General features: G+C 39.6%; 1 pseudogene; it reads right to left on the reverse strand.

Moving 5' to 3' along the window:
- Positions 1-3,838: 3,838 nt before the first annotated feature.
- On the reverse strand, positions 3,839-5,001 carry LOC118553301 (olfactory receptor 7G2-like; annotated as a pseudogene).
- Positions 5,002-14,003: the final 9,002 nt, after the last annotated feature.

Here is a 14,003-nt window from a genome sequence, read left to right on the forward strand (position 1 = left end):
TAATGACTTCAATATACTTTTTTCACATTAAGGGTCATGGGTTAAAATTATGGGTTTTGGTTATCAATATTATTGCAGTAAATTACAAATTATCAGATAAAAGTCAATCTGTGATAGCATATGACTCTGAGGTTGTAATAAGATTTGGGCCTGTTTTTTTTATTATGTTCAATTAGCCAACATATAGTACATCATTGGTTTTTGATGTAGTGTTCAACAATTCATTAGTTGCATATAACACACAATGCTCATCACAACACCTGTCCTCCCTAATACCCATCCCCCGGTTATCCCATCACCCACCCACCCCTCCCCTCTGTAACCCTCAGTTTGTTTCCTTGAGTCCAGAGTCTCTCATGATTTGTCTCCCTCTCTGATTTCTTCCCATTCAGTTTTCCCTCCCTTCCCCTATGGTTCTCTGTGCTATTCCTTATATTCTGCATATGAGTGAAACCAAATGACAGTTGTCTCTCTCTGCTTGACTTATTTCACGTAGCATAATCCCCTCCAGTTCCATCCATGTCGATGCAAATGGTGGGTATTCATCCTTTCTGATGGCTGAGTAATACTCCATTGTTTATATCTTCTTTATCCATTCATCTGTTGAAGGACATCTTGGCTCCTTCCACAGTTGGCTATTGTGAACAATGCTGCTATGAAATTAGGGTGCATATGCCCCTTCTTTTCACTACATATGTATTTTGGGGGTAAATACCTAGTAGTGCAATTGCTGGGTCATAGGGTTGCTCTATTTTTAACAGCTTGAGCAACCTCCATACTGTTTTCCAGAGTGGCTGTACCAGCTTGCATTCCCACCAACAGTGCAAGAGGGTTCCCTTTCCTCTCCATTTCGCCAACATTTGTTGTTTGCGCTCTTGTTAATTTTTGCCATTCTAACTGGTGTATGGTATTTCATTGCAATTTTTCTTTGTATTTCCCTGATGGCTAGTGATGTGGAACATTTTTTCATATGTCTGTTGGCCATTTGTATGTCTTCTTTGGAGAAGTGTCTGTTCATGTCTTCTGCCCATTTCTTGACTGGATTATTTGGGGTTTTTTGAGTGTTGAGTTTGATAAGCTCTTTATAGATCTTGGATACCAGCCCTTTATCTGTAGTGTCATTGGCAAATATCTTCTCCCATTCCGTGAGTTGCCTCTTCGTTTTGTTGACAGTTTCCTTTGCTGTGCAGAAGCTTTTTATCTTGATGAAGTCCCAAAAATTCAGTTTTAGCTTCTGTTTCCCTTGCCTTTGGAGACGTGTCTTAAAAGAAGTTGCTGTGGTTGATGTTGAAGAGGTTGCTGCCTGTGTTCTCCTCTAGGATTTTGATGGATTCCTGTCTCACATTGAGGTCTTTAATCCATTTGGAGTTTATCTTTGTGTATGGTGTAAGAGAATGGTCCAGTTTCATTCTTCTGCATGTGGCTGTCCAATTTTTTCAGCACCATTTATTGAAGAGACTGTCTTTTTTCCATTAGATATTCTTTCCTGCTTTATTGAAGATTAGTTGACCATATTGTTGAGGTTCACAGATGACATGATACTTTATGTGGAAAACCCAAAAAACTCCACCCCCAAATTACTAGAACTCATGCAGCAATTCAGCAATGTGGCAGGATATAAAATCAGTGCACAGAAATCAGTTGCATTTCTGTACACTAACAATGTGATTGAAGAAAGAAAAATTAAGGAATTGATTCCATTTACAATAGCACCAAAAATGATATGATACCTAGGGATAAACCTAACAGAAGAGGTAAAAGATCTATATATAGAAACTACAGAATATTTATGAAAGAAATTGAGGAAGACACAAAGAGACGGAAAAACACTCCATGCTCATGGATTAGAAGAATAAACATTGTGAAAATGTCTAGGCTGCCCAGAGCAAGCTACACATTCAATGCAATCCCTATAAAAATCCATCAGTATTTTTCACAGACCTGGAACAAACAATCCTAAAATTTGTATGGAACCAGAAAAGACCCCGAATTGCTAGGGGAATGTTGAAAAAGAAAACCAAAGCTGCAGACATCACAATGCCTGACTTCAAGCTGTATTACAAAACTGTGATCATCAAGACAGCATGGTATTTGCACAAAAACAGACACATAGATCAATGGGCCTGTTTGTTATAACAACAAATTTTATTTTATTTTATTTCATCTATTTTTTTTTGTTTTAAGTTTTTATTTAAATGCTAGTTAGTTAACATACAGTGTAATATTGGTTTCAGGTGTAGAATTTAATGATTCATCACTTACATAGAACACCCAGTGCTTGTCACAACACATGCCCTCCTTAATACCCATGACCCATTTAGCCCATCCCCCTGCCCACCTCCCCTCCAGCAACCCTCAGTTTGTTCTCTATAGTTTATAGTCTCTTATGGTTTGCCTCCCTCTCTGTTTTTATCTTATTTTTCCTTCCCTTCCCCTATGTTCATCTGTTCTGTTTCTTAAATTCCACATGAGTGAAATCATATGGTATTGGTCTTTCTCTAACTGACTTATTTCACTTAGCATAATACACTGTAACTCCACCCGAATTGCTGCAAATGGCAAGATTTCATTCTTTTTGATGGCTGAGTAATATTCTATTGTTGATATATACCACATCTTCTTTATCCACTCATCAATCAATGGACATTCGGGCTGTTTCCATAGTTAGACTATTGTTGATAATGCTGCTGTAAACATTGGGGTGAGTGTGTGCTTCAGAACAGTATTTGTATGTCCTTTAGGTAAATACCTAGTAGTGCAATTGCTGGGTCATAGGGTCGTTCTATTTTTAACTTTTTGAGGAACCTCCATACCGTTTTCCAGAGTGGCTGCACAAGTTTGCATTCCCACCAACCGTGTAAGATGGTTCCCCTTTCTCTGCATTGTCACCTACTCTGTTGTTTCCTGTGTGGTTAATTTTAGCCCTTCTGACAGGTGTGAGGTGCTATCTCATTGTGGTTTTGATTTGTATTTCCCTGATGATAAGTGTTGTTGAGCATCTTTTCATGTGTCTGTTAGCCATCTGGAAATCTTCTTTGGTAAAATGCCTGTTCATATCTTCTGCCCATTTTTTTTTCTTTTAAAGATTTTATTTATTTGGAAGAGTGAGAGAGAGAGAGAGAGCACAAGCAGGAAGAGGGGCAGAGGGAGAGGAAGAAACAGACTCACCACTGAGCAGGGAGCCCAATGTGGGGCTCGGTCCCAGGACCCTGGGATCATGACCTGAGCCGAAGGCAGACATTCAACTGACTGAGCCACCCAAGAGCCCCCTACCCACTTGTTAAGTGGATTATTTGTGTTTTGGGTGTTGATTTTGATAAGTTCTTTATAGATTTTGGATACTAGCCCTTTATCCCATATGTCATTTGCAAATATCTTCTCCCATTCTGTAGGTTGCCTTTTAGTTTTGTCTATTGTTTCCTCCACGGTGCCGAACTTGTTATCTTGATGAAGTCCCAACAGTTCATGTTTGCTTTTGTTTCCCTTGCCTCTGGAGACAAGTCTAGTATACTTTTCTGAGCTATCCATATTGTACAACTTTCCTTCTTCTGAGAGTCATCCATACAAACAGTATAAAACTTTGACCTCTGCCTCAGGTTCTACCTCTATGGAACTGAGTAAAACATTGAAGTAAGAATTGAAATAACTTGTCAAACATAAAAAAGCTGAATAAAAATAAAAGTTAGGTTTCAACCCTAAGTTTAAATGTACTTGGCTGTTATGTTATCTAGTCATGTTAGAAACATTTGGTGACAGAAATAGTAAGCATTCTGGGTCTCCTGTGATTTGTATAACTTTGATTTATTTTTTACAACCCAGCCCAAGGTACATGGCACAATCACAGAAAAGAAGGTATCCTACAGACAGATTTCTTCAAGGCACCCTGCATGTCACTATTCCTCTGACTGTAGATAAAGGGGTTAATCATTTGAGGAATCATGATGTACATCACTGAAGCCATGGTATTCTTCCTGGAAGAGTCACTAACTGCAGAACTAATGTACACACCAACGGCTGTCCCATAGAACAAGGACACAACTGACAGGTGAGACCCACAAGTGGAGAAAGCTTTATACTTTCCACCATCTGATGGCATTCTCAAAACAGAGGAGAAAATTTGAGTGTAAGAGAAAATGATTCCAGAAAGAGGAACACCCCCAAGTAAGCTAGCCAAAAAATACACCAGGATATTATTGATGAGAGTATCAGAGCAGGTAAGCTTGATGATCTGACCAAGTTCACAGAAGAAGTGGGGGATGTCCAAGTCCTTACAGAAGGATAACCATAGGGGCGCCTGGGTGGCTCAGTCGTTAAGCGTCTGCCTTTGGCTCAGGTCATGATCCTAGGGTCCTGGGATCGAGCCCCGCATCAAGCCCCGCATCGGGCTCCCTGCTTGGCGGGAAGCCTGCTTCTCCCTCTCCCACTCTCTCTGCTTGTGTTCCCTCTCTTGCTGTGTCTCTATCTGTCAAATAAATAAAATCTTTTTTAAAAAAAATAAAGGATAACCATAGCACCATCAGACTATGGAGCAGGGCATTGACAATGCTAATGAGCAGTGAGAGCACTCATCAACAGGCCACAGAGTTGGGGGTTCATGATAACAGTGTACCTCAGGGGATGGCAGATGGCCACATAGCGGTCATAGGCCATGGCTGCAAGGAGAAAATTTTCCAAGCCAACAAAAGTCAAGACAAAGCAGACCTGGGTGAGGCAGCCTGTATAACTGATGCTCTGAATCTGTGCTTGGATGTTCACCAGCATCTTTGGGATGGTGGTTGTGCTTAAACAGATGTCAGTAAAGGACAGACTGGAGAGGAAGAAGTACATAGGAGAGTGGAGGTGGGAGTCAGAGATGACAGCCAGGATGTTGAGCAGGTTTCCCAGGACAGTAACCAGGTATGTGGACAGGAGTAGGCTGAAGAGTAGGGGCTGCAGTTCTGGATCATCTGTCAATCCTAAGAGAAAGAATTCTGAAACATCTGTGTGATTTCTGGGTTCCATGTTGTTGATGAATCTAATGGAAAAGATGGGGTAAAAATAAAATAAAATGAATGGTCCCTGGATGAGCAAAAGCAGCATCACCTGGAAACTACTTAGGAATGCAAATGCTTGGTACTGCTCCAGATACACTGCTGAAAAACTCTGAGGTAAGGACGAGCAATCTAAGTTTTAACAAACCCTCCAGATAAATCTGATATATGGTAAAGTTTGAGAGCCAGTGCTTAAGTAAAAATAAATAAAACTTATGTATATGGTGAAGCCAAGAGAATATTCAAATCTTTCTCTCTGCTAATTTCTTCCTCCATCATCATCATCTCTTACTTTTCTTTCCTGCACTCAAATTTTTGGCTCAAATTTTTATTGATCACCAGCTCTTTTTCACACATTGTGCCAAGTGCTGAGACTGAGACAAAGAATAAACCATGGCATTTCTTTCAGAAATATTCCTTGCCTCAAACAAACAGACGAGAATGAAGTTATCCAATCTCTGTCGCAGAAGATGGTGCCCAACCCTTGGTGTGCCTCAGAATCAGATGAAGGGCTTGTCAAATTACAGATGAGTTATGTCATACTGTCCACTTATCTATAGGGAAATTTAGGTGGGGTGAAGTATGCAGTGCCTGGAGAAGACAAGGTGTGAACTCAAATGGTTTGACAGCTGAGTTGATTGTCTAGACAAATCATTGTTAATGCCTCTGGATAATACAGAATTAGCATTCTTAAACCAACACTCAGATCTCATAAAACTTCCTTTAAAATCTTAATGTATTCATCTTGAACAATGCCCCAAATCTTTTCCCTTGTCTACAGCATATGTCCATCACTACCCATGAAGTACCATGTAGCAGGTGCATGACATCCATCCAAGCATATGCTCCGTACCTGAGCAAAGATTTGAAAATGTTGCATATAAACTTGAAGGTCATAAGACTCCCCCATGGAAACACTACTCGCCAGCATTAGCAATTAATTCTAAGAGAAGCTGGGCAAATGTCAATGACATTCTCTATCTTATCCTAAGGAGACTTCTTCCCTAGGTGATAGGTAGCAGGAACATCATTAAAAAAGAAAAAAGAAAAAAACCCAGCTAAATGAGAGAGAAAGAAAGCATAGTCTTCTAAAAAAACAGGTGAAAATAGCAACAATTTTCGGTCCCTTGGAAGACAGAGAATTATAAGGTAAGTTGGACTTATATGATAATTATAAGATAATCAGGCATCTTTAACAGTAGTACTTCTGTAAAGCAGTGGTCCTTCCTTGCCTGAAGGAGACAGAAGTAGCCATGACAGCCTTTATCATTTGGTGTATTACTTAAGCTTAAATACTGAATTTAATCCAGACCAGTACTTGATTTGTGTGTTGGGGGGAAGGGGTGGAATTGTTCACTTATGAAAAGCTTGGTGTCCTCATTTGTATAATGGGAACTATCATAAAACCTCATGGAGATGTTGCAATGATGGGAAATGAATAGAGGAAAATCATCTGGCACTTACTCAGTATATAAGACCCTTGTACTGACATTTCCTATTGTGTGTGTGTGTGTTTTTGTGCTGCCATGAAATGCACCTTGTACATTTCACTCCTCACAAGGAAGCAGTGGGATGGGGTAAGTTCAGGAAAGACAATAGAAAGAAAGAATACCCCTAGCATGATAACTGCAAATTTCTGGGAAAAGATTATGAGCTGGGAACTTTTATCATGTAGAAAAAGAATGAAGGACTCATCAATGATATCAATATTCATTTGAAATGGAGACAGTGGGGGGATGGGGTAACTGGGTCATGGGCATTAAGGAGGGCACGTGACATAATGAGCACTGGGTATTATATGCAACTGATGAATCACTGAACTCTACCTCTGAAACTAATAATACACTATATGTTAATTAATGGAATTTAAATAAAATTAAATTAAAAATTAAAAAAAGAGAAAAATAAAATGAAATGGACATATGGTGGGAGTGCTTGGATGGCTCAGTCGGTTAAATGTCTGACTATGGCTCAGGTCATGATCTCAGCGTCCTAGGATCAAGCCTTTCTGCCGGGCTCCAAGTTCAGCCAGGAGTCTGCTTGTCCCTCTCCTTCTGCCCCTCCCCCCACTCATGCTCTCCACCCCCCTCTCAAATACATAAATAAAATCTTAAAAAAAAAGATAAGGACATATGATGAAAAATATAGCAATTAGGGTCACCTGGGTGGCTCAGTCTGTTTAACATCTGCCTTCAGCTCAGGTCTTGATTCCAGGGTCCAGGATGGAGCCCAATGTCAGGCTCCTTGCCTGGTGGGGAGCCTACTTCTCCCTCTTCCTTTGCCCCTGCTTGTGCATGTGTGTGTGCTCTCTCTCTCATGAATAAAAGCTTTAAAAATATGTGGCCATTAAAATAAATTACATAAAAAATGTGTTAGATGTACAAATAAGTATAAATAATGAAAAGCTATAAGGGAAATATTTTTTTAAAGATTTTATTTATTTATTTGACAGAGAGAGAGATAGCGAGAGCAGGAACACAAGCAGGGGGAGTGGGAGAGGGAGAAGCAGGCTTCCTGCTGAGCAGGGAGCCCGATGTGGGGCTCGATCCCAGGACCCTGGGATCATGACCTGAGCTGAAGGCAGACGCTTAACGACTGAGCCACCCAGGCGCCCAGGGAAATATTTTTGAATGACATAAAGTATACATTATTAGAAAATCTTAAGTATATTTTGAACCATTACAAGGAATAATCCATAATAATAATAAACATAACAGACTTTTATTTTTATTATGGATTATTCAAGCAAAAACAACAACAAAAAAAACCCGTAGAGATAAATGAAGGATGATACCCACCAATCAACAGCATAAAATTCACACACATCACCATCTTCATTCTAAATGGGTTTTTAAAAATATATTTTTTAAGTTTTATTTATTTAAGTAATCTCTACACCCCAGGTGGGGCTTGAACTCAAGACCCTGAGATCAAGAGTCACAGGCTCCACCTACTGAGCCAGCCAGGGGTCCTTCATTCTTAGTGTTTTTATTGCAATAAATAATACAGGTTTACAAATCATGTATTTGAAGAATCTTGATTCTTTTCTTTCCCCAGAGGAATCATTACACGAACTTCATACACATTATTCCCCAGCAATTTTTACTATAATTAGTATTATTGTTAATATAATGACATAAACAACTATATTATTTTCTTTTTTTAAAGGATTTTATTTATTTATTTGACACAGAGAGAGAGAGAGAGAAAGCACAAGCAGGGGAAGTGGGAGAGGGAGAAGCAGCCTCCACACCAAGCAGGGAGCTGGACGCGGGGCTCGATCCCAGGACCCTGGGATCATGACCTGAGCTGAAGGCAGACGCTTAACAGACTGAGCCACCCAGATGCCCCACAACTACATTATTTTCAATTTTAAAGGCCTTATATAAAAAGAACCATATAGGACATGTCATTTACATTTGTAATTCTTATGTGATTTGTCTTTTCTTTATTGTTAATATATTTAATTCCACTTAATTTTAATTACCAGAGAGTAATCCACTGTATTATTATGTCATGATTTATTTCTCCATTCCCTGATAGGTTAATGCCTTTTATCCTATGTATGTTTATGAAGACATGTGCAATATAAAGCCATGTATAGAAGACACCATCACATTCAAGATGACGTTGTCTCAGGAAGGGAAGAACAAGAGTTGAGGATACAAAAGAGGTGCTTTCTGTATGCATTTTTTTTAAGTGGGCTCCATGCCCAGAGTGGAGCCCAACATGGGGCTCAAACTCACAACTGTGAGATCAAGACCTGCGCTGAGATCAAGAGTCAGATGCTCAACCAACTGAGCCACCCAGGTGCCCCTATTTTGTTAATTTACAAAAAAGACCTGAACTTTGTATAGCAGAGGTTAACATTTGTTGATTCTGGAGTGAGTTGAAGGATGTTTTTTAATTTATTATACTATCTCTGTTGTTCTTATATAAAATCATTGTTAATTTTATAGAGAAACGGGTGTACTAAGAAGGGAGCCAGCCAGATCTCTCTGAGTCTCCAATTTCTCCTCACCATCCTCAAGCAAGCTACAGGGATAATATACTCTTCTGCGCAATGGTGTATCAAGAACCAGGAATGTTGGGCGCCTGGGTGGCTCAGTCATTAAGCATCTGCCTTCGGCTCAGGTCATGATCCCGGGGTCCTGGGATCGAGTCCCACATCGGGCTCCCTGCTCGGCAGGAAGCCTGCCTCTCCCTCTCCCACTCCCCCTGCTTGTGTTCCTGCTCTAGCTATCTCTCTCTGTCAAATAAATAAATAAAATCTTAAAAAAAAAAAAAAAGAACCAGGAATGCAAATAAAAGGAAAAGCTGACCAAAACCCCTCCCCATGACCACCACAAAAATTCAAGTAAATACCAGTAAGTTTTATAACAGTCCTCTTGTTTGAGAAGGGGCAGATTTTTCTGCGTAGGAGAATAACTGGGTTCTGCCATTTTTTAGAGAAATTAGGAGACCAGCAGATTGAGAACGGGGTGAGCATCAGTGTATCAGTACAAACATACATGGGAACTTGTCAACAGGAAGGCAGGCTGGAGTGCATGGGACACTCAGTTCTCATCATTTCATGCATGCACACTCCTCATTTCTTTCCCTGGATGAATCTGCAGTAAAGTAACTGCCCTCCTTACAGAAGCATTCACTAAGGGACTTTCAGTTACCTGGCTGGCATCAGTGTGGAATGATGCCTGACATATCGCTTGGATCCTGAAGACAGTCTGTCTTCAGGAGGGGCAGGAACACTAAGTGAGGCAATGGGCTCGTGGTCAAGAAAGATCATTCCTGGATGGAGGCTCAGGTGTGCTTCTCCTTGACTAGGCAAGGGCTGTTGAATGAGGTTGTCACAGGATGACTCTACAGTGTCTCTATATATCCCTGGGGAATCAATATCCAAAGCTCCTCATTAGACAGATATTTTTAGTATCATTCTTATCCCCAGGCCATGCAAATCCTTAAAGACCAACACAATAGAAGAGAGGAATTCGTGATGTCTAATCCCTCACCATGTGTGGCCAGGTGTACACCATGTGATTCTCTCCACCTGCCCATCCTCACCCCCATTTCACAGACCTTGCACACGCAGACACACCACCCCTCTCTAGTTGAACTCCAGTCTTCAGTTTTTAGATATAGGCAAAGGCGTCTCAATCTAATTAGTGATATCAGGAAGCCAGATTCTAACTTTAAGTGTGAAAACACAGTTTATATATGTGGGTATAAAAATATATATTTATAAATACAGCTAAGCTATGTAAAAATGCAAACAATCAGTGATTTTTTTCCTAAGAGTCATTAAATGTTTCCTGAACATTAATTTTCGTTCTGTATAGTTCATACTGCAGATTTTAATCTATAATCTGTAAATTAATCTGACTGTGATCAATATAGACAAGACTTTAGAATTTCATAAACACCATTTCCAATTTCATCACAATGGGTTCAGTGTACATTTTTCTTCACATTAGTGGGTTGAAATTATGACACTTCTTTTTTTTTAATCATTCTGCTACTCTTTTTTTTAAGTTTTATTTAAATTCCACTTAGTTAACATATAGTGTAATGTTTGTTTCAGATGACCAATATAGTGATTCAACACTTCCATACAACACCCAGTGCTCATCACAAGTGCACTCCTTAATCCCCATCGCCTATTTCATCTTTCTCCCCCATCCACCTCCCCTCTGGTGACCATCAGTTTGTTTTCTATAGTTAAGAGTCTGTTTCCTGGTTTTCCTCTCTCTCTCTTTTCCCTTTGCTCATTTGTTTTTCTTAAATTCTGCGTATGAGTGAAATCATGTATTTGTCTTTCTCTGACTTATTCCACTTAGCATGACATTCTTTAGCTCCATCTCTGTCGTTGCAAATGGAAAGATTTCATTTTTTTTTTTTAGTAGAGTTATAAGAAATTTCAATGTCACTAGTAAAGCAATAGTATGCTGGTTCATCCATACTTTCAGTAGAATGAGATTTCAGCCCTAATTTAATAGGTAAAGATGGTGCTCAATGTTAATAATTACAAACTTTTCATCATTAGTGAATGTAATATGTTTAAAAGAAAAGTAAAGGAAGGGACGCCTGGGTGGCTCAGTTGTTAAGCGTCTGCCTTCTCTCAGGTCGTGATCCCAGAGTCCTGGGATCAAGTCCCACATCGGGCTCCTTGCTCAGCCAGGAACCTTTTTCTCCCTCTGCCTGCTTGTGCTCTTTCTCTCTCTCTGTCAAATAAATAAAATCTTAAAAAAAAAAAAAAGTAAAGTAAAGGAAGTATAGAATTCTATAGCCTTTATGCAAAAATTAATATTTTAAACACATTGCATGATCAAATTTTGTTGAATTAATGCTATTTGACAGGAAGGATTTGACAAATTCACTGATTTATCTTCTCTTTTACCAATGTACTTCTGCCATTCCAATCATTCCCCAAATCTGCAGCAGAATGTGTTGTGAATGTTGCTAACATCACAACCTACAGAGTTTCATGGCTTTCAGGCAATCACCTCTTGTCTCAATGACATTGGCCAAAAATCAAAGTTCTTCCCAGAGCACCATGTAGATCCCCAGAGCAGATGTTTAAGTTATGAGTCATGCCATTTCAGGTGTCAGAAGTGCTTATGGCTAATGCATTATTTTTCTAAAATTGGGGTACGGGGCGCCTGGGTGGCTCAGTCGATTAAGTGTCTGACTTCGGCTCAGGTCATGATCTCAGGGTCTGGGATTGAGCTCCGTATTGGGCTCTGCACTCAGTGGGGAGTCTGCTTCTCCCTCTCCCTCTGCCTCTCCTCCCCACTCGTGCTCTCTCACTCTCTCAAATAAATAAAATCTTAAAAAAATAAAAAATAAAATTGAGTAGAATTTACCTAACGTAAAATTCAACATTAACTGTTTTTTTAATTGCAGTGTAGTTGGCACACAATGTTATATTGGTTTCAGGTGTACAACATAGGGATTTGACAAATCTGTACATTATGCTGTGTTCACCAAGTGTAGCTACCATCTGTCACCATGCAATGCTATTTTAGTATCATTCTCTATGTGTACCTTTCATCTCCATGACTTATTCATTTCATCACTGGAAGACTGTACCTTCCACTCCACTTCACCCATTTTGCCCATCCCTCCCATCCCCTCCCTCTGGCAACCATCAGTTTGTTCTCTGTATGTATGGGTCTGTTTCTGCTTTTTGTTTGTTTATTCATGTGTTTTTTAAGATTCCACGTATCAGTGAAATCACAAAACATTAGCCATTTTTAAGTGTTCATTCAGTTCAATGGCATTAATTACATTCACAGTGTTTTGCAACTATCACCAAGATTTGTTTTCAAATCTTTTCCATCACTCCAAACAGAAACTCTGTAACCATCAAGCGAGCACTTACAATTTCCTCTCCCTCCAGCCCTGGAAATCTCTAACCTACTTTCTGTGTCTGTGAATCATACAATATACGTCCTTTTGTGTCAGGCTTATTTCACTTAGCGGAATGTTTTCAAGGTTCCTCCATGTTGTAGCGGATACCAGAACTCAATTCCTTTTTATGACTGAGTAATATTCCATTATATGTACCTACGCCACTGGGCTGTCTTGTGCATTAAAGGGTTAGCTTAGTAGCATCCTGGCTTCTACTTGGCAGAGGCCAAGAGCACTCCCCTCAATTGTGACAACCAAAACTTTTCCAAAAACATTGCCAAATATCTGCTGGGGGACACAGTCATCTTGGTTGAAAACCACTATCTTTTTTTTTTTTTTTTTTTTTTAATTTTTTTATTGTTATGTTAATCCCCATACATTACATCATTAGTTTTAGATATAGTGTTCCATGATTCATTGTTTGTGCATAACACCCAGTGCTCCATGCAGAACGTGCCCTCCTCAATACCCATCACCAGGCTAACCCATCCTCCCAACCCCCTCCCCTCTAGAACCCCCAGTTTGTTTTTCAGAGTCCATCGTCTCTCATGGTTCTTCTCCCCCTCCGATTTCCCCCCCTTCATTCTTCCCCTCCTGCTACATTCTTCTTCTTCTTTTTTTCTTTCTTAACATATATTGCATTATTTGAAAACCACTATCTTAACCTCTTTCTGCCTCAATGCACTAAGGAAATACACATTCAGGAATGACATTCATATTTAAACAATGGAAAAATCATTACTAAGGACTAGCTGACAATTTCAAGATGGTACTCCACTGAGGTCGTGATGTCTACCCAAGGCTGACACACTCAGGTAAACTCCTATTCCAGGTATAGAATTCTTATCAACTGGGGCTCTCAGGGACAGGGGTTCCTCTTCCTTGTAAATGGGCAACAGTCACCCACTTACTGATCATATCCCAGAGTTCAATGTCAGAGGGTGCCCATCCTTACTCATCTCATTCCACATGCCTTAGGTGTACCTGTAGTCATAGAGTAGGCTTTGTCTCAGCACAGAACAAACTCCTTCTGTGTGTGTGTGTACACAATTCTCCACAGTATAGTCTGACTCAGTTGTGTGTCTAATAGAATATCATTTTCTTCTAAGGAAAGGAAAATTTATATATATCTATATATAATTTATATATATAAATTTATATATATAATTTATAAATCTATATATATAGATAAATAGATTACAGATCGTAAAATTATATATATATATATATATATATATCCAGGTTGAGGCTTTAGGCAAGAAGGATCAAATCAACTTTCTCTTTCTGAATGCCAATAAGAAACACTAAGGCAGAGGTGCCTGGGCTAAGCGTCTGCCTTTGGCTCAGGTCATGATCCTGGAGTCCTGGGCAGGAAGCCTGCTTCTCCCTCTCCCTCTGCCCTTCCCCCCCTGCTCATGCTCACTCTCTCTTGTGCTCTCTGTCTCTCTCAAATAAATAAATACTTAAAAAAAAAAAAAAAGAAACACTAAGGCAGTCAACCATAGTAAATTCCAATAAAACAAAAACTTTATTTGATTTTTTAATCTCATAGGAGGCAGAGTTCCC

This window comes from Halichoerus grypus, chromosome 1, assembly GCF_964656455.1.
Source record: "Halichoerus grypus chromosome 1, mHalGry1.hap1.1, whole genome shotgun sequence".
NCBI classification, from domain to species: domain Eukaryota; kingdom Metazoa; phylum Chordata; class Mammalia; order Carnivora; family Phocidae; genus Halichoerus; species Halichoerus grypus.